The sequence below is a fragment of the Camarhynchus parvulus genome, chromosome 3 (assembly GCF_901933205.1).
Source record: "Camarhynchus parvulus chromosome 3, STF_HiC, whole genome shotgun sequence".
In the NCBI taxonomy this organism is placed as follows: domain Eukaryota; kingdom Metazoa; phylum Chordata; class Aves; order Passeriformes; family Thraupidae; genus Camarhynchus; species Camarhynchus parvulus.
Genome location: NC_044573.1, coordinates 102,531,291 through 102,553,794, shown reverse-complemented (window position 1 = coordinate 102,553,794; position 22,504 = coordinate 102,531,291). Strand labels below are relative to the sequence as shown.

The 22,504-nt window shown below is 34.3% G+C and overlaps 1 long non-coding RNA gene across 1 annotated transcript in view; it reads right to left on the bottom strand.

Annotated features, from left to right (window-relative positions):
* The window catches only part of LOC115901554, a 196,067-nt gene that overhangs the window by 110,762 nt on the left and 62,801 nt on the right, over positions 1–22,504 (bottom strand). Inside the window, exon 2 of the long non-coding RNA XR_004060565.1 lies at positions 18,506–18,596. This is a non-coding gene — a long non-coding RNA (uncharacterized LOC115901554). The remainder of the gene's footprint in view (positions 1–18,505; positions 18,597–22,504) is intronic.

The following is a 22,504-nucleotide window of genomic DNA, read 5'->3' as shown; positions in this document are numbered from 1 at the left end:
CTTTTGTTTCTCAAATTGAATTAAGTTCTATATCTATGACCACATGGAAGAAAAAGAGATGAAGGTTTCTGTTGCCTTAATGTTTTCTAGTGAATCTGAACTTAAACAAGTTGATTTTTTAAGGAACATTATAAAGAAATAAAATTGTGACACACCTATTCCATATAGAAACCAATGGATTTCAAACACAAACTGGAATTCTGCGAAGCATCTATTAATTGAAATTCCTTTGTTCCAAGTCCTAAAACCTAAGGCCCTATGTGAAGGTTTTAAAACAGAACCTCCGTGCAGAAAACAAACAAAAACTTTAAAATTCTGATACATTCTTTAGGCTTCTAGAAAAGATCCTAACACTTGAAAAAGAATAAAAAGTTTAAGTTTTAGTAAGTTTACTGATATATTCTCTCTGTTCTCCCTTTTAGCTGACATTCTAGAGGCTCAGTTCTGTCAGGAATTCTGATAAAGTGCTATAAATCTCTTCTTTCCTTCCGACATACACACCTTCTTGCTCTCTGCAAAATCCAGCCAGAAATTCATTGCAAGTTTTTTGGTGACCAAGATACAAATCTTCAGCCTTTGCATTCTTTCAGCTGTCAGTCTAGACCCACACTGCCTCTGAGTTATATCAAAAGCAGCAGCTCATGAGATTCACGTCCATATGCTCCCCTTTTGCTGTCTTTAGTTAGCTCTACAGACACTTTGCTCTAATATGCCAGGTAAAATAAAAATAAAATTAAATTAAATAGGAGTTTGATTAATACCTAGAAAAAATCACATTCAAAATATAATAATAATAATATAACTAAACATTTGCAAACAAATTGAATAAATTACATAGTCCTCATCAGATGTACTATCAACCTGTGATGTTAATCATTTTTAATGATAAAAAGAAGCTGTGCAGGAGAAATATTCTTTTCCTTGATGTCTTCTAAAATGCTCTCACCAAATATTCTCTACAAAGGCTTATATAGAACACATAAGAATAGTTTATTGGGATCAGGAAATGAACTTTATTCAACTTTCCAATCCTTTAGAAAAAAATATGTATTTAGATATTTTGGTATTTTTGCTGTATTTCAATTAAATTACTTGTTATAAATAAATAAATGTTTTAAAGATCTCACTGAAGTCTCTCTTGTAACTTTCTGAGTTACATATAAAAACAGACCTATTACTCTCTAGTTTCTAAACAGTGATATTTTCATCTCTGGGTATTAAAGAGAATACAAGTCATTAATTCCTTTACAATTTAAACTAAGAGATATTGTCTTTATATTTGTCTCAATTTGTCTCAAGACAAGGGAAACTGGGAAACTGTATGCCGTGCTCGTTTAGCTTATGAAATTGTCACCAGGTATATGTACAACACTAATGGATACTTCCTTATTTAAGTAAATAATGCAGCCTTTAAGAATGGAAATTAAAAAACCCAACTTTGCAAAAATCCACACAGTCTTTTAGTTCTGAGGTTTAAATTCCACTATCTTTTCCTCTAAGTTTAGGAACTCAACATCTTTCTCTTAGTTGTTCAATTGTTGTATATGTCTCATGCTGATCCTCTCCAGGAAAACCTTTGTGTCAGAATCACTCTTGAGGGAATCATACCAATGTATTAAAAAAACAACATTTTCCAAATACATCAGTTTTGGGGGTTTTTTTTTTTTTTTTTTTCTGCAGATTCAAAAGTAGCAGGTAAATTACTTTTGTAACCCTTTTGCAAGGGTTGTTAACATTTTCAGTTTTAAGTAGACTACATGAATTAGGCAAGAAATGGCAAAGAATTTATAGCAAGTGAAAATGTACCAAAATAAGAGAACTTTAGAAGACCTGCTTATCATAGATGATACCATGCCCTTGTTTCCTCCCCCCAGGACAAAGTGTTTTCTCCCAGAAACCTAGCAGAAGGCCCACAGTCAAAGCACAGTACTGCATCAATACCTCTGACTTTAGAACCACAATTCCTACACTTGCAGATTTCATTCAAAAATCTAGTTGCACTCAGTAACCTTTCAGAAGTTATCGAAACTCCAGAGGTTTTATCAGCAGTTAGAGAAAAATTGTTATTACTGAATGCCACTGTCTTTTTGATGATACTCAAACATTTCAGCAAACCATTTCTTTGTCAGCTCTTGACAAAGTAGCCAGCTGTAAGACAGTTTCATAAAGATAACCTCTGAACAGACTGGAATGAAATCCCTTCATCAGATCTAGGAATCTAGGTTAGCAGCATCTAGGTTATACAGAAAATCACCCACAATATCTGCCCTATGATGCCTAAAATCTAACTGTGTTTTCACTGAGGAAAGGAGTTTAATTCCTCTTTTTTTTTCCCTTGCACTTGGTTTAATGTGACTCAAACTTTAGGAAATTTGTAACTGTTTACTTTACATTTCCCTATTAGAATACTTGTCACTTAAAATTTCAAAATTCTTGCAATGGCCACTTTTATTCATACTTTTACCACAGAATATATTTTACAAAATTCTACTAGAGGCTTCTGTTTATATCCATTCTCAAAATTAATATTGCATTTTTGAAAGCCATTCCATTATGATCAAGTTACATTTGCTCTTGGTTGAATGGCATACTGTTCAGGATAACTATAATACTAATGATACAAGAAACTATAAAAATAAAAAAATATAGAAGCATGTGGTTTTACATAAAAAATCAAATTAATTACACTGCAATTTTTTTCAATAAGAAAAGTTATTAAAGTTATGCTCATTCTCATTGAGGAATAATGTAAGAAATCACAGGGATACTCATAACTGTGAGACTAACAATCTGAATAAAAATTTTGTGCACAGTTATCACGAACACAAAGTTGTTACAAACCGTCCTCTCTCTTTCACCTTCCTTCTACTGTATCCCTGCCTTGAAAGAGACATCAACTCAAATGAAAATCCATAAAGAGAATATAGACCTGGAGTCACTCAAGTACACTTTACTCAAGAGTTGGATGTAAGCCAGCTCCAGTCTGGAAGCAATCTAAGCACGTTCATACAGTGCTGCATGCAGATTTATAAGCCCTGCCTCTCAATGTTGATGTTCCCCATGATGTTCACTAGAGGCTTTGCTACTGTTATTTATTTTATCTGGAATGCACTCAGATGCAATGGTGATGAGCTGCAGTACAAAACCCTGTGAGAGAGAGTGACAGAGTGTGAGACAGAGATGAGAATGAGAATAAAGGCATTTTTATTGCATTTGTCTCAGTCTGAAATTCCTAATCCTGAAATTCTCTGAACAATGGTCTTAAACTACAGTCAGCAATTCAAGAGGAACAGATTCCTCACATAAGCCTCTTGGTGTGTGGTGCCAAAAGGTCAAAAATATTGAATATTATTTAAATGTGTAAGTTGAGACTCTGAAGAGAAACCACACATTCTGAAGTGGTGTGAGAAATGACCACAAGCCCTTTTAACACTAGTTTCTGTCACAAAGCAAATCTTCTCTAACACCAATCTCCTGATTGTACTTCTCTTTTCCACTAGTTAAAAGTGTAAGGGAGGAAACTGCATTCTCTTACAGCCTGAATATTCCCTGTTCTGCTCTCAAGGGACCTTAACATATCCAGCTTTGGGCACCTAATTTTCTTCCCTTATTTCGGGTTGTTGCAAAATTGAGAAATAAATCATAATATTATATATTTTGTTGTAGTAAATGCTTTCTTAATCTATTCCTTTCACACACATATATAAAGAGTATAGTCCACACTTACGTTCTGTTTCTCCATGGGCATAAAATTGACACAAATAAAATGAGAGTCACCATTTATTCTTTGTATCAGATAAGAAAAAAGTTTTAAAGCATTTTGTGGAGTGATAAAATAGAAACAAATTTTATAATTTATGGTTCACAGGATGCAACGATTGACATTATATAGAAATTTAATCAGTCTTGCAGAGCTCACAGACATATCACAGTAGGAGGTTCTTTTGACATTTCATGGAGAACTAGGCAAGATGAGGTACAATATGTGTGCATATTTCAGTATGTTATGTGTTTCCTTAAGCTTTTATCCTTTCAGGAGTCACTGTCATTTTGAAGGAATCATTCCTTTAAAGACTTCTAAATATATGAAAGAGAAACTTCAAGGTTTCTTTTGAGCAAAACAAAGTTAGGAATACTTGCAGAGGTAGCCAATTCCTCCCTGATATGGACTTTGGAAAACTGAGACACTTCTTTAACACCTTTTCTATACCTCTTGAAATCTGTCGGGTGTACAGCACCTGGCTGTAGTCACATAATCAGGCTATAACCCTAATGTCAGGTAGAGTTATGACTGGGAACATTTTGCAGCAAAACCTATCAAGGGTGCAGGATGAAAAAGTCAGATCAAAGCCTTACCCACCCACAGCTACCTAATTTCTCCATTCCAAGCAACAAAGAACAGAGCCTGAAGAAGGGGCTATAAAACTTATTTTCATGCTAAATAATACTCTTATTAGCAGTATGCTGGTTTCCATAATGAACACAGAGTGCCATAATTTTACTTCATCCAGAAGTATTCCATTATTTTTGACTGAAACAACTTTGCCTCTGAAACAATTTTATATCTGAGTGCCATAATTACATTTATAGCTATTTAGTAAACCTACTTACCCACTATTATGATATAAGTGCTTGTTGGACAAAATATCTGAATCCTCAGATACTTTATCATAAACTAGTGATTATGACAGTTTTTCAGACATTCTCGTTAGGAATGTAGGCAACTACATAAACCTTTTGATAATGTTATCTGATACATTATTAAATGTTTTGCTGCTATTATCAAACAAATAACCTAATTTTTCTCATTCTCCACCATTTTTTCTCATAGTCAAAAGTTGTGGGTTAACAATATACAACCCACAGTATTCACTTTTCTAATGGAATCAAATTCCATCTTCACAGAGCTACCTCAGGAAACAAAGATAAATATAAAACACTAGAAATAGCTCAGAAATATATATCTGGCTAGATTATCAGCCTAATACAATACTTTGCTATAATAATAGGTGACAATCTTTTTTGAGATTATGAAGTAGGAACAAAAATCACAGCCATAAATAACTTTGAGTAGAGCTGGATAAAACTTTTTTAAAGAAGACTTTTCCCAGTAAAAATATGCAGCATTTATTTATTTGTTTTACTTCAAATTAAAACTGTGTTTTCTTCAATTGCATGTAGAAAATGTATCTACCCAGTAAGGAGCCCAGTTGCAGTAAGCTAATGATTAAAGGCTGAGGCTGGACTGGTACATCAGTACTGGTACATCAGTACCACTGACTGATGGCTGGCTGAGAAGTTTTCATTCCTATCTACTCTGTTCTCAGAGACATCATGAGCCATGGATAGAGCTAGGAATATTACAATAAACCCACAAACACAAAACCAAAACCAAAAATAGTCATGTGGTAAAATTCTGGGTTAAGTAATAGCAAAGACAGAGTTACCCTAGAGATTTCAAAAGTAAAGCTATAGATGAATTCTGATATCCATGGATTAGATAACTTAGTCCTTTTATATCCTGCCAAGTACTGTAAGCCTATTTGATAGACAATAGACAATCAAGAAAATAAAATTCCAACATGGTCACCATTTTTTTTTGTTCAATATGATTAAAAATTTGGCATCAAACCTATTTAAAAACATATAAACCAGTTAGAAGTATGAATCTTAGAAGTACTAAAATCAATAAAGACTAATTTTTTTTCAAGCTAACCTGTTTCAGGATAAGATATCAACTCATTTCCAAAGTTTTGTGGGGCCTATAAAATTCCACCTCTGGCTTCTGTAAACAATTTTTAATATACCATTCTTAGACCTGGGAAGTTGCAATTTGGGTTTACATGTCAGTATTTGTCAACAAAGCACTAAACTTCATCTGGAGAAATAGAGCATGAAATCACTTTCTCACCCTGCTTCTGCGCATCATACCTAACAACACTGAAACTTAAAAAAACCCCACACCAATATTTAAGCAGTGTAAAAATAAGTTGTCAGATTATTTTCTCAACTCAGTATCAAAACCAGAAGTATACACACTTCTGTTAACAGCTAGAAATCTGAACACTTCATTGCAACTGCTACATTACCTTTACCTTCTATTTTTCATAATTAAAAACAAAAGCTAAAAGAACCTCTAAAAATGAGCATGTTTAAATTCTATACATCTGTGAGAGCATAGGATCAAATAGAGACAAATTTCAGCTGTCTCAGGATGAGTAGCCACTTATTAGCGAGAAGCACTGTTCACCACTGAAGACTTAAATTTGAGTAAAAATACTATCTAGCTTCTGAGAAAAGAGGGCTAAGCAAAACTAACAGCCCTAAAAAATTCATTGGGATGTTCATGCAGGCTTCCTGAAGAAGCACACAGTACTATTCCTCTTTCTAAAACTTTAACATCAGCAGAGCTTCATCAATCTAGTCATCTTTGACTTCATTCAGAACCTCACTTGTGATGTGGCACAGCATAAGTGAACAAATGATGGAAATGTGCTATATACAAGGCAGTATTTAGATTTAGGAAGAGAATTATTCATAAGGTTTTTGTTTTAAGACATCAGATATACAATTACAATAAAAAATTAAAAGTTATGTTCTGGACCAACTTGCTTAAGCTGTTGAAGGACTATTTCAGGTTTTTTATTTACCAGCATCCTGCAACTCATCGATCTCCATTTGCTGATCTGGCAAGATGCAGGTGTACCAAGAGAAAGCCTATCTTAGTTTACTCCTTTATGTGAACATTACAATGTATAGAAAGATCACCCTTCAATCCTTTCTTGCTTCTCCTTCTTATTCAGAACATCCAATCAACTCAATCTAGTTTAGGAAAAAAAACACTCAAAGCCCAGAATTATCAAAAAACACACAAAAAAGGCCCAGCAACAACAAAACTTAACCACTGAAGAAACCTAAGTATTCAAAGAAATCTAGGACACTTAAAAGATCTAGGGTCTACTTACTATAGAAGCCACTTAAAGGCTTTCACAATTCTGGAAGATTTTTTATGCAAGCTAAGATCTCAAATGAAGTCTCCTATCATCGGATTAAAAGGTGACTTAAAAGGTTGCACTTAAAAGAATAAATTTAAATTAAAGTTTCTTAATTTGTTGATGCTTATTCAGGCTTTCTTTGGCTAGCACAGTTGAAAATAAAGATTTATCAGCCAAACATCTGTGTTCTTGTCTTCTGCTTTCTGTTCAAGTATCCTCTGTCCGGTCTTTTTCCTTTAATCCTTTGCTTATTCTGTTACTCCCTCTATATTTTTAGTAATTATTAAAGGAAAAAAGGAGAAAATAGATTTTAATCTCTAATCCATGTTTCCTTAAAGTAAGAGGGAAACTATTGTCAAAAAGGGATAGAGACTGGGTACTGTGGTTAGCTGAAAATTCTTGTGATCTGCTCCAGAGATGGAGCCATAATTTTTATTGCTTCTTGCCTGGAAAAAAGGTATAAAATTGTGGATCTTCCCTGATGTCTCTTGCATCCTAAAACGGACTGCTTTAATCACCAAGGTTCTCAGGCTGGACCCGTCCTGAGCCTTTAATTCATGTTTAAAGAGGGAAGCTCTCACACAATTGTAAACACAGCTAACATTTTTGTGGGGATTTTCAAGTTAAGGTGTTCACACATTGCTTCAAATCCCTAATGCAACTTGGAACTTGTAAATTTTGAAGGAGATGAAAAGATAAACATAGGAGGAGTTAATAATACAAAATTCAGGCTCTTTGCATTGGATCATTAAGCACAATTAGTTGCAGCACCCTTCTTACAAGGCAGTAAGAGTAAGCACTTCAGATGTAATAAAAGGCAGTACATCACTGATAAGCAATCTATATTCAGCTTACTACCACCTGTAAATGCAGGCAATATGTTTCTTTTAAAGAGGCTTGGAAAGAGGTTCCCAGGATACCTTTAGGGAACATGTACTTTTTGAATTAATTAATCGCTGCATGTCATCACTGCTCCACTCCACCGCATATGAAATAGCACTTCTCTGGTACTTGAAAATCTTAGTCAGAAGGAGGTTCAAGTAAAACAGTTTAAGATAAATATAACTTCAGTGCAAGAAAGATTAGCAGGCGTTAATTCCAAATGGAAATGGGGAAAATATCACTGCAGCTTCTATATTGCAGATGAGTTTCCTTCATTATTTGCATTATTTTCATGCATATCAGCTTAGAAGATTTTCCGGGGTTTTTTTTCCTTTTAGTAATATATTGAGTGAATGGTCTTCCAGGGAGGTGATCTTGGCAGACACATATTTCAGGAATAAAAGCTTTTTAAGTTCTCTACCGATGTACATTGGCCCTAAGATCCTGGCCAATAGAGCATTTTGTAGTGAAGAAAGACAACATTTTTCCAAATAGGGGCCTTTTTGTGTCATATGTACAAATAGAGGTAGGATACCAAAGCATGAATTTTCACTAGTGACCCTAAGGCAGAATGTGAACCAGGGTCTCCAGAGGGGAAAGGCTAATGCACTAAGCTACTGCACCACCAAGTCCCCTTCACTTTCCAATTATCACAGAACCTCTCCTGCTGCTGTGACATTCTCCTTGCCACACAGGTCAGAAAGGGAGCTACTGTCAGAAGTGATTAATCTATCAGCTGGCTCAGGAATTCCATAGAATAAAATGAGTGGTGTTGTCCCAAGCACGGTTGCAATATTGTAGATTTACTTTCAGATTTTATATCTGAAATAATGACTGTTTTCTCATTCATATAGTATTACATCATATCAGACTTAGAGACTTCTTGTAAGAGGGAAAAACCTCCATGGTATCTCCTTCATAATTAATTTCAGGTTTATAGGTCCTACAAACCAAAGACCTCTGCTGAAATCCCTTTATTGCTAATGCATAAGATGATGTATGAGAGATCTGTTTCTAAATATGTAGCCACATTATGAATGTGATCTAAATGTATTTTTGGGCTTTGTTCTAGCCCACTTTTTAGTTATAAAAAAGCAAGCTACTTACGAACTCAGAAAAGCAACATATACTTAAAACTCAAAAAGGTCATGATAGGTTTTTTCCTCCCTAACTTTCCTTTCTTGAAGATCATAAAAATAAGTTTCAAGTGACCTTCTTCAATGATTCACAAGACTAGCTTACTTGTAAAAAAATCCCCAACATACATGCCCTGATTAAAATCATATTTTCACACTTAACAGGTCACTCTAATGTTGAAAAGTCATTTTCCCAAATACTTTTTCAATTATATGAGATTTCTCTACCTTGAAGGGTTTAATAATTTAGTAGTACAGATTAAACAACGCTATGTGGTTTCATGTGGTTTCAACCTGTGAACCTTTTTTGCTTTGTTTTTAAGGTTATTGGCTTTATTTTGTCTGAAAGTATCACACAAGCTTACATAAGATATTTATGAAGCTCTTGGCCTCAATGAGGCCAAAACAGAGTACAAAATTAGGTGCTTAATAGATTAACCAAAGTCTCAATTTTATACCAACAGTTAGTTGCAGTTATTTTGGTGTCTAAAAACTTTCCTTTATCCTAAACTTACAGACACCTTCCAGCCCCACTTCCAGGAAAAAACAAACAAACAAAACTAACCATCCAAACAAAACCCCAATCACAGCACAAAACTTACACAGTTTAACTTTGGTACTTTAATACAGTTGCTCATTCTGACTGTTCTGTAAATAAGGTCTGGAAGTCAGGATCCTGCACTAAAAATTTGCCTCCAACTTCAAAAAAATTCCACACAGGGCTCTGCCAGCAACATTGATCCTACTGCAGTGGCATCGGTGCTGTGTCATCACTGCCCTGCCAATCCTTTGCATTTGCTTCATGCAGACTTAGTGGGTACATAATAACTGTTATAAAAATACTCATTTGGGTTTTTTCCTAAATATATCTTCAAAACCAGTTCTGTAAATTTGCTGAGTATTGATCAAATAGACATTTTATAATTTTACTTTTATATCTGTTCCTCAGACATCAGTTAATGAACTGTTGCTAAAAGAAAACACCCAGCAGAATCACAGATCCATTGAATGGCCTGGGTTTGAAAGGACTCTAAAGATCATCCAATTGCAGCCCCTATGCCATGGGCAGGGACATCTTCCACTCATATTCTGTAATGGTGATACATCAATCTTTAAATTACAGTATTTTTAAGGAAATTTTAATTTTATGTATTACATGTTGGTTACAACCAATACTTCCCTGCAAAACTGATTCACAACAGAAAGAAAAGGAATCATTTTTTAGAGTAAAATAACATAGCAAAGACCTCAGGTGCAATTTCCTTAAAAATCCATCACATTTTGCTTTAAAATATCTAATGCTGATGTTTTGGTCTGAAAAATATGCTGTAATTAGCTAGAACTACATAGTAAAATAACTTCTTAAAGAAGTTCCAAAAGCTACTTTTTTTTTAATCAGCTGAAATATGTAGATAATATGTTGTTTTGATTGCCTATAATATTTAGCCTTCATCAGCTGCACAGAGATTTGCTGTGATTTAAAATCCCTAAAATTTCAGCTAACAACACGGCATTTCTTTGGGAAAAGGAAAACATTTTAAAATAGCAATTACCACCGTAATTGCAAACAGCTGAAAGTTTTTGAATTCTTGATAGTCTGATTCTAGGCTTGATTTGCAACATCGTTCTTGATTGCATTCCTCTGTAAATCTTCTGTTGACATTCAGGGTTTGTTGTGGGGTTTTTGTTTGTTTGTCTTGTTGAGTTTGTTGTTGTGTTTTGGGTTTTTTTGTTTGGTTTGGTTTTTGTATTACCATCATTGGCAGAAACTCTCATCCAAAAACTGGGGAAAGAGTAAGTGAAGAGAATAAGGAAGGATGAAGGCAAAGAATCAAAGGTCTTTCACATGAATATTCCATCTTTTTAAAAAATGTTTCTATAATATATTCCAAAGCAGATTTTTAAAGAAGTTACCAAATTATTTTTAGTGGGAATGAAAATATCCATAATTTCTCTGATGGATTCATTTTAACTGCTATTCTTTATTTCATTTCACTTCAGATGTGAAACAAAACAAAACTACATCACCAGCTCCAGCTTCCTCCTCTCTGCTTCTAATCCAAAGGAAGGCAGCTCTTCCTCAGGCTGAATTGCCAGTCTTAAATGCATACTGCATATCCATAACTCTCCCTTGATCGAGTTTTTGGAAAATCCATTTGCTTGGTACCATCAATTGCATTGATAAGAACCATAGTAGCAGAAGGAGAAGGAGAAGCAGAAGGAGATCTGTGAAAGGTTTCATGGTATTTTGAAAGGATTTTGGGGTCACTAATGGTATGCAGTTTGGAAAGCCCATTCATATTTGACAGTACATTTTATGCATTTGTATTTTTACTTCTCAGAGAGGCCAACTACTTATGGAGTAGTGTATGCCAATTTAGCAAGAAAAACAGACTATTCCCAGTGTCCATAATACAGATTAAAAAGTAATATCATATACATATAGAGTATACACTACATTTGACAATATTTCAGTATTTAATAACCATGAAGAGACTGAGGGAAATCATAGAATGACTAAGGGCATGTCAGAGAAATAGAAGAAAGTATTTTGGGAGGCACAGTCTCATGAGTCATCTTTCTGACTGGTTAAATTCTAAAAAATTCCTTTCACACTGCTTTTTAGACTATTATTGAAGCACATCAACATTTTTATATATTTGCCCTTCAGACATTGTAGGATTGTCTAAAGGAATAAGACTATAATGGCTTATTTCAGAAAGTGAAGCTTCAGTGTCAACACCTTAAATATTTTCCTTCTTTTTTGTGAAGATTCATGTAAGTGCAATTCAAAAGTTGAAGAAACTTTTTTAATTGCCTCACCTTTAGATTTGTAGCTTGCATGGGACAGATTGAAAATTATTTCTTTGTTTACCCTTACCTGCAAGGACAGGAATTTATAGTTTTTTAAGTCTGCATTGGTAAATTTGAAAACAGTTTTGCTCTTCATGACATTTTGAACTACTTTTAGTATTCATCCCAAAACCACTAGTAAAAACCAAAAAGACAGAATATCCCACCTGTTATGAAAGTCAGGCCATTATAAGACAGGTATGGTAATAATTATCTTCATGGTTATGAAATTTACTGAGCATATGGCAATTTACATTTACTTAATTACAAGTAGACTTAATTGGTAAATTTGCCTATGCATTTAGTAATATTTGCTCTTCTTAAAAAAATCAACACAGTAAGGGTTAGAATTAGAGCACAATAGAAATACATTCTTTGATAGGAGAAAAAATATTTGAAATCCTAGTAATGGGTACTTGTTACTATTATGAATATTTCTAAAAATTCAAAGGAGCAGCCTAAAAGGCTTAAATGGTTTACCAACTGGTAGTGGATGTTTATGGAAGGACTTTCATGAATCACACCTTTTATAAACTGTTGCTCTTAAATGTCTGAAAATAAGTATTTTAAAATTGGACTGCTGTAAAATGCCCAGAACACAGGCCCTTAGTGGAGTGTATGGTCCCTCATAAATTTATATTGTAAGAAAATAATACGTAAGTTTGAAAAAAACCCTCTTTAGATATGCCTAAATTCATTGGGGTTTATATAAAAGAGGCAACGTTTCCCAAAAAAGAGATCATGCGCCTGTACCAATTTCACCAGTTGCAAAATAATGAAACAGACATAATAGAGTACAGCTGAGGATCACTAAATTCTAAATGTTTTCATTATCAGATCAGTACTTGCCTTTTTGGTGAAATAATAATGAAGTGGCTGGGGTTTTTTCCAAGGAACATTTCCAGAGAATCCCAAATAAAATTTTCTTATGCTTTACTCATTCGTAAAAGGTTTCTAATGCATGCTGGAATCATACATGATTTACTTCTTTTAGTCTCCTATATCTATCTAGTTTTCAATATTTTGTTCTTTTGTTTTCATAATTCTATATAGGTTTCTTTTAGTTTATATGAATATACAGTATCTAGTAAAATGGGATCCAGATGGTAATGAATTTTTCATGCTAGATAATAAAAAATAATATAATAACACCAGTAGCACGACAGAGCCCTCAGTCTAAACTGTTAATTCCTCTTTTCCTTGAAAAAGGTGCTTGTATCAACTTTAATGTTTAATGTGAGAGATGCATTTTGTTAGTTAATGCCCTCTGTGGACAACTATATGCAATTAATTCACCACCCAATTACAAAACTGGGAAATTTTCCAGCTCCTTCACCTGCAGATCACACTAGTGGCACAGTCCTCTTGGCTCTCTTCAAGAAGATCTTGGTAACACCTTGCGTGTGCATTAAAGTAACTGAAATCCTTTACCTTTAATAACATCCAATCTGCCTGTCAAATCAAATTATTGTCTCAGAGACAAGTCATAAAGACAGCTTGAACACACGGTGAGTCAGGAGTAATAATTGATCTCTTGAATATTTTTCCCTTGCTATGAGCCTGGTGCTTCAAATTAGCATTTCCCAACTAAACCTTAGAAGGATCAGGCACTGCCACTTCAAAGCCTGGTGACTGCAATATAGTCACTGTTATAAGGAGGACCAGTTCACATCCACTCCCTCAGAATTCCTCACCAATACACTTTATTAATGTGATTAAATCACACGCTTAGTGAGGCAAATGTGTAGGTGAATTTGTATTTAGGTTAGTAATAGTTTGGATGCAGTCACATATTTTCCTTCAAATAGTCCACGTAAGAAATATTCTCATTTTCTTTTGACCTTACCAAAAAAACTCCCTTCTGTTTTCATGATGGAAATTGTCATTCAACTTTAAAACTTCTTCTATGAGATATCACAGTTATTCAAAAAAAGGAAATACCATGTCTAAGCTTCCGAAAAAATATTAGTCCCTATATACTTTTTTCATGGTTTCTTCCAGAAGTTGTTTTTCTTGAAATTCTTAAGCAGTTCATAATGTGATTTGTAATTTTCTTCTATAAATTGCATGTCTTCTCAGACATGAATGTGAAAGACATAGAAATTAGTTTTTATTACTGAGCTGTTCCTTTCCATCACAGAAGGAGAAAGAGACATTGTTGGCCAAAAGTCAACATTAGAAACTGTTTAAATATGAACCTTATAGGAAGGGAAAAGCTTGCTGGCAGGTTTCTTAAAAAAAGATCTTCCTAGGTAAATTATTTCTTTGCTAGTCTTTTGCATAGAATAGTGTAGTTTCCAAACAGCCTCCCTGCATATTCACTCCTGTCCTTCCCAGACAAAATTGAGCCCAAAGTAATTTTTTTTTAAATAGATAGAATAAGATCAACCTTAAAAATGCCATGAAATCAAAAGGACTTGATAGTGTAGCTACAATGAAGTTTAACTTTCTTTAGGCAGACTTAAAAGATCAGATTAGAAAATTAATTTTTTCTACTGAAATAGCCAAAGGTTCACTTTCCTGTCTATATCTTCTAATGGGCACAGCAGAGCATTCCCAAGTAAAGTAGTCAAGATTGCTCTCATGCTAAATAGAAAAGTAACTTAAAGTGCTCATTTATATCAACATGCATCTTCAGATAAAATAAGAAGGAAAGAGTAAGATTTACAAATCAAGTGAGGTATCTGAAGTGGGACTTGGATCAAACAGTGGTGTGTAATGTGAAGACATAAAAATATATACATAAATACATACAATTTTATCACTAATCCTCCTAAATTGCTGAGGTTCTGTTTTCCATGCACGTCTAAAACTACACCAGACCAGGCAAGGTGAGTACTTGGTTACCTAAACCTGACTTAAATTCCCAAACTAAAAAGTTCTCCTCTTCACTGGAGCACACAAGTTCCTTTGTGTAGGCATTTCACAAGGAGCGCTGGCACCTGACATGCTGTGAGAGATTCCCACTGAAGTTCTCCATGTATCAAACTTTTAGTATGCAATGTGGAGACTCACATGGTCTAAGTGCTTTCACAGCTCCAGCTCCCTGAATAAACTCTTACACCCACATATTCCAAACAACCCTAAAAGTATTCAACACAGCAGCTATGGGACATTCTCTTTTAAACAGCAAAATGTGAGTTATAGTGTTGGCATTTCAGTCATCAATACTAACCATTAACTTCAGATTAGTTTATTTTTGTGTTATTATCAACATATCCTATATTCATAGACAATAAAAATAGCATTTAGGCTTAAGGGGAACAGCATATTTACAGGATATGAATTAACTATTGAGAAAAAAAATACTACTTTTGACAGAATTCCCCAAAACTTACCATCACAAAAGGCATTATCAACATATGCAAACAAGCTCAAACAATTCCACATTGCTAATATGGAACTAGTTTATCCCACAAATACACAGTCCCCTGCTGTGATGAAAGGAGATATGTCCCACACATAAAAGTTGTGCTGAACAAAGAAAGAGGTTTTAAGAAAAGACCCAATTTTTATAAAAAGAACAATCCTAACAGCTCAAATGACTACCAAGAAAAGAAATACAGCCTTGATATTTAAATGCACTGTCAATTTGATAATGAGAAAAAAAATGCATAAGAAGGAATCAGTGTCATATACTGAAAATTATATTATTTGCTGATGAAAGTAACCATCATAAGTCAAACAAGTGAGATTTTCATAATCATATTCAGTCATTTCATAATACACAAATCTGCAACTTGTACAAGTGTGTGTCATACAAACAGAAACTACTTCAGCTGCTTACTGAATTAAAGTCTCATGTAAACACTAAAATACTCTGCTTAAGGAGATGTGTTGAAAGACCAGGTGATAGTGTACATCAAGCAAACATCGCAAGGAAATGGGGTAGACAGGAAAAAATTATTTTAAATTTCAAAATACTATCCTATTGAAAATATCAGAAAAAATATATAAACTATAAAAATTTCACATAAATATAGTCAGTAATTTGAAAACACTACAAATATTTTTATATTGATTTGCAATTTTTAGTACAAATTAGAAAATTATTATGACCAGAGGGTTTTTTTAAAGCTACACTTCAAAAAAAATTTACTTTTCAAACTTTCAGTTATCTAATTGCAAAAATGTCAAGAACTCATTTTCAGACTAAATTAGGGGTCTTCTACTGTTGACTCATACTAATGACACTTCTAATTTCAAAGCATTAATTATTTCTATTGAAAAATAATTCTGATGGAGAATTCCAAATCAAGTTCTACCATCGGCCCTTCTGAGGCTGAGAACAAATTTTAATTGTAAACCTCAATGTGTTTACACAGTCTTTCCTTAAAAATTATTCCTTTTTAGAGAATAAATAAGAAAAAATACTAAGCCATAAAAATCTGCCAACAATATTTTTCAATCGAAAAATACTTGTTCCATGGCATTGGTTTTTTTCTACTTCAATTTAGAAAAAAAAATCAGTATATTTACCACCTCTGCAGAAATTCTAGTCTGCTAATTTGTGCAAACTAAGTCAATTGAAAGCATCCAGCTCAAATTTTTCAACTTATGTCTGACTTTTTCTTTTTTTACCTTGTTTCTTCCTATTCTATGCAGTCTTTAGAAAAAAACAGTCTTCAGAAAAAGGTAGAGAATATGCTCATTATTAAATACATTCATTATTACATATTGCGATATCTATGAAGCATAAGAAACAAAATAGTAAGAAATTTTACCTCAAAGTAGCCTTGAGAACATATTAATCTAATTAACTAATTGAAGATACTGCACACAGTTGTTCAAGTTCAAGTAGTTAGAAGAGCATGACACATCAGAAACAACAGCAGCATTCTTTCTTCTCTTGCTGCCCTGGAGTTTGTGTTACTATTATACCTTTCCAGGAATGCACAGCTTTGCCAGTTCTGACAGTCACAGCTGATTCTTGGTTTTGCCTCAGCACAACTATGGTACCCATGAGTAACCTTCTCCCCCAGTTCCCTGCAAGGGACTGCTTCTTGCTCCCTGGTGACACCAGTGCTGGCCTCACTGCCTTGGTGTCTGACTGTTCAGGCAGCACTTGCTGCTCTAGCAGCTGCTCCTGTCTCCTCAGGGAAACCTTGGGAAGAGTATATTGATTCACCTAATTCATTTTAGGATAGCAAATGATTTTAATGGAGGAAAGATTTGTCATGATATGCATGCTCAGTCTGATTGGGGAATGGATTAAGGGCCCAGTATCAAAGAGACTGCTTTCAAGGAAATCTTTTTTTAAATGGCATGACCCAAATTCTCTGTTCAGAAAGTGTGGATGACAAGGCTCCGCCTTTGCATGAGCAATGATTTCATTGCACTACCACTAACATCTCTGTTTTTATATGATCAAGAAAAGGACACATTTCCAGCTTTAGAATGCAGCATATACTAATTGCAGGAAGACTAAACCAATAGCTTTCTTTTAATAAGATAACTGATGTGCTTGAGGAAATATCCATCTGGATTTCAGCAAGACATTTCATGAAACAACACGTGTGAAAAGGTTAGTTAAAGTAGAAAACACTTGGGCAAGCAGTGAAATTGAAAGGTGGATAAGGATTGGCTAAAGAAGAAATGGCAACAAGTTTCTCTGAAATGTAAAACATCAGACTGAAAGACAGTTACCAATCCAGATGCAGTTTTTGTCACAAGAGTTATTTACAAATTGGAAATGAAAAAAAATTAAGTGGAAAAACAAATCAGTTTCTAAAAGAAAATCCAAGAGAATAATTCTATCAGAAAAAGCAAAAACTTCTAAGATGGAAGTTATTTTTGCTAAATTTATGATGCCAATATGAGAAAATTGGAGACCAAGAAGGTGAATTGGTCTTGGGTTTCAAAGTTTGTCACTCCTTCTATTTTTTTTTACCAAAGTCTGTTCTTTTAACCATCAGTTTATCACCACATTCTGAATGTAGCCCATGCTTTCTTGAGACTTTTTTACCCCTAAATAACCTGATTTGAATTCCTCAAACTAATAGTCTTAAAATTTATCACTCACAATCCACTTTAATAAGGTCCCTCACTCTCAAAAGTCCATTTAAGCCATTTTCAGTGAAAAAGTAATCAAAGCATTCCTTCAGGATCTCTAAGTTTACTGTTGTCGTTTCTCCTCACATTCTGATTAGTTACCTTTCTTGATTTTTCATCATTTCCTCCATCTTTGCTGTTTTTTTCCTAATATTAATTCATATTTGTTCAAATCCTTAGCAAATATGAGGAATGCCAAGCACAATGATTCTTTTACATTACCTGCCAGATTCATAGTTCAACTTTGCTTTTTTAAAATATTAACAGTGCAGATTTGGGTGAAACTAAATAAATCAGAAGTATATATAAACCTTTCTCCTATGTCCTCACCAACCTGAAAAATAAAAAAGAAAAAAGCACTAAAAATGCAGTGGAGCACAAAATTAGGGGGTAAATATTCTGGTATTGTACTCTGCATTTGCATATTCTGGGTTTATCTGAAGTTCATCATGCCTATTTCTGGACTTACTGTATATGAGTAAGACATGCATAATCAACCCTTAAACCAAATTTCTTTCCTGCTCTGTGGGCAGGTGTTCAGCAGGCAGCTGTTCAGCATGTGAACTAAAAATTAAAAAATATCCTTACCTTTTAGGTGAATCTGTGATAAGGCTTCGCTCTGCTGGAAATTGCTCTCATAGACATCATGCACAAGCCTTACAGGCTAAGAGACCAGTACCTAATAAAAAATTCAAAGTCACTGCACGTAACAGGTAATGAAGTGCTGGTTCTAGGCAGCAGCACAGGAACTTCAGGTGTTTGCTTAATATTCACTCAGCATATTCCGAAATAGTCCATGCACATTTTCAAAAATTTCTTTCACATAATGCCTCACTTTTTTCGATCCTATAAAAGACATTTGTTCAATAATATCCACTAAGTAGCTGGGCCTGGGGAAAAGGTATCATTTGCACAGAAGTATTAGAAAGACATTTAGTAGAAAATGACGTATCTTTGAATGCAGCATTCCAGAATACTATAAGGCAAAGTGAATTAATGTTTGCATTACTTATATTTCGTTTGCAAAAGAGAATTTGAATTATTAATTTAAGCATATTTAAAGCCTAACTAGTGCAGACAAGCACATGAAGAGGTTAACATGCAATGATCATATACATACATTAAAAAATGGAGTGTAGTTAGTGAGTTTCTGAAATAGAAAAATAAGACACAAATAAAAGAAAAGATATCTTTGATTTTACCAACTTTTTTTTACATTTCTATTCACTTAATTTTCACAATGTTTTTCTACCCAGATATTATATACTGTAAACTTCTAATGGATGGGTAAATACAGAAAAATTAAAATACAGATCAAGGAAGAAATTATATCATAGGAAAGCTAAAGTATGGAAGAAATTGGGCTGTACTGAGGTTCCCATCTCTCAAAACCAATAAAATATAAATGTATGGCTCAAAATTTAAAAGGTCTTTAAAATTGTCATTCACTTCTATAAAAATATACATTGATTTGTTTACAGAAGGGGGTCTTTATATAAAATAAAGCTTTATATAAAATAGCTCCCTCAAAAATTATTTCAAAATATTGAAAAAAAAATCTAGGTGAATAGGCTAAATGTGTCATTTTAACTCCATGAGAGCAGTCTTTTCCTTGGTAAGAAACCCTCTAGCACCAGGAAGTCTACTTTGCAGTCTGTGAGCAGTATGGCAAGACATAGCCTTAAAATATCTTTAGGACAATGTATAGTGCACGCCTTTCTTCATAGCCCATACTAAAATATATGCAGACTTTGGTGTAATTCTGTTCCCCTCACACACAATTCAGAGATCCAGGAACTATTTTTTTCCTCCCAGAACACAATGAACCTTCTTGTTGCTGTCTTATGTGCTGGTATAAGCAAGAAATTTTAAGGAAATTCACAAATGTGTGTGCATGTGTGTCCTTGTGGATGTGTCTGAGTGAACCTCAAAAGAGAGAAAACTTCATAGCAAAGGAAGAAAAAATTAGAATTCATTTGACTTAGCAATATTTAACAACAGAAGGATTGATCTTAGACTCTTGGATTGCTTTCCAATGTCCAGTATTATTTCTCACTTTCTCAAGGGATAGTGAAAGAATTGCCTATTTTCTTGAGAGGTAGAACCTTGAAAGACAGGTAATGACCATTCTGATGCAAGATCATAATACCACAAACTCTGAAATCTTAATATGTAAGTTAAGCAATAATTTCAGGGATGTGGATCTTGAGAAATGGTTATATTCCCCCATTTTACTAGGACATCTTTCAGTGCTAAGATAAACCTGATGTTCACACAGGTAAGACTCATACAGAAGAAATGCCATAAGAGAGAAAAACAGGAGAAAATGCAACATATCCATCAACAATCAAACATGGGCCAGACACAAGAAATATACCGAAGCCAGTTCAAATACAGGTAGAGCACTATTGTAAGTCTATTTTTGCATGCCCGTTTAAATTCTGTAAGCCTCCATAAATGCAGTTATCATTACCATTGTTGCCTTATCATTCTCAGTGATTGCTCTCTTTCAGTCAAGTACAAAGGCAGGCTGAATATAAATGTTTTGTCATAAAACTGCTATTCAAACAATAAAAAGGGTTATAATAGTACTAAAAAAATCACCCCCAGGGCTGCAGCACAGACTGGTAGTATGCATATTCAGGCAGCACAAAGCAGCTCCAGTCACATACTTCTACCCATAGGAACCCTTCCACTGAACCTGTGCTTAATATCAGGGTGTTCCCAGAAATGATCCAGATATTACCAGGTAGTCAAGGCACAGGGAACATTTTGGAATGTCATTCAATTAGAGGAATACAATTTATTAATACTGTGAATTTGTGTTGAATTCAGCAAACAACAAATTTAGTTACAGTCTTTAATTTTAAGAAGAAAAATGCTTCAATTATGTTTTCTGCCTTTATCCAAAACTGTTTTTGTTGGTCCCAGATCTAGCCATGTAGTGCCACCCAGGGGCCAACAGCAACATGATTCAACACTGCCATCTTGCCAAATAGCCTCAAAAAAGCATTATGCAATACACCCCAGACCGTCTTCTGCACAGGCATGAGTATTCTTTTTAAAATGTCTTAGATTATAAAATATCTTTTTTTCCCCTTTCTTTTTGTAGCATAGAGACGAGAGAGGTAGGGTCAGGTCAGGCAAAGAAGGGTGAAAGAATATGTAACAAGTCAGGGACCACCAAAACAGACTAATTACTCCCATAGAGTGACCGGATGGATATCTGATCAAGAAGGAAAAACAAAAAAGGGGGAAAAAAAGAAAAAAGAAAAAAAGAAAAAAACCCCACAGGTAGAATTTAAAGCAAAAGGTTTATCAGCACCAAAAGCCCACTGCCCTGGGTAAATGTGCTTCCTTGCAACAATAAAGACAAATAAAGTACTAAAAAAGGATAAAGCAGGAGATTACAGACCTAGCTGTGGTTTGATAAATGGCACTCTACTCCTCTCTGCTTATTGTGTACTTCATACCTCGCTCTTGAATATGGAAGAGAATTTTATTAAAGATTTAGCCACGGTGGTGGTGGTGACTGGCTCACAGTAATTTTCCTACAAAGTAGTTTAATCTATCACAGGGCAGACAGTGCACCTTCTTACCATGTATCATATCTGTCTATTGAGTAAGTGCTATCCAAATCCAATTTCTTTTCATTTTTGGAACCTGTGATGCATATTCAAGATACATTTTCTTTTTGTCTGTGGCCTAAATTAGGTGCTTTATAAAGAAAAAATAAAAAAGAGGGGGGAAAAGTGAAGTAATAAAAAAGACTGGACATTTTCTTTTTTTTTTTTTCCTAAGATTCACTACAGTGCTAATGATGCAAAACAGTGGGCATGTATGGTTGGCTGTCACTGCACACATGACACTGTCAGTGCACAGTCTCATCTCCAAATCCTGGCCCCAGCTCTTACAGGTGAAACTTCAAAAATCCCTGCAATAAAGCCCTAAATTGCTATGATGTTTCAAAGTTCATTTGCTATATTTAATTAAAATAATGATCGTTGTGCTTTTTTTCATTGAGCAATCTGAGGCTGGAAAAATTGTTGATTTAGGCAATCAAAAATGGAGTCTAAGCATTTAGAAATTGGGGGTTTTTTTCCCACAACCAAACCTAAGATAAAGCTTCTAAGAGTTTCTTCATTTTAATTGTAAATTACTCTGTAGAATTCACCAAGAATCTAAGAAATTAAGTACTTCTGATAATTTCGTAGTTCTGACAAGTATTTCCTCCCAGTCTGTGCTTTTGGTTTGGCGACTGGGGGATTTTTCCATTTCCATACTTCTGTGTGTCTGCTGAGCATGTTTGTCAAACTGAGAGAGAAATTAAAGAGATCTAATCCAAAACTGTTACATCTAAACACATTTCTTTTGGAAACTACTAAAGTACAGAACACAGTAGTTCTCCAGATCTGAGCATGAAGCACATCCAAGCATAAAATACACAGGTAGTTCAACACTTCAGGGGCAACTAAAGGTGACAGAGCTGGTCCTTTGTGATTTGTATCCCCTGTGTATTACAGTCTGATTAATTCCCTTTGTTAAACCACTACATAAGATCAGTGTATGTATTGCAAGATGATAATC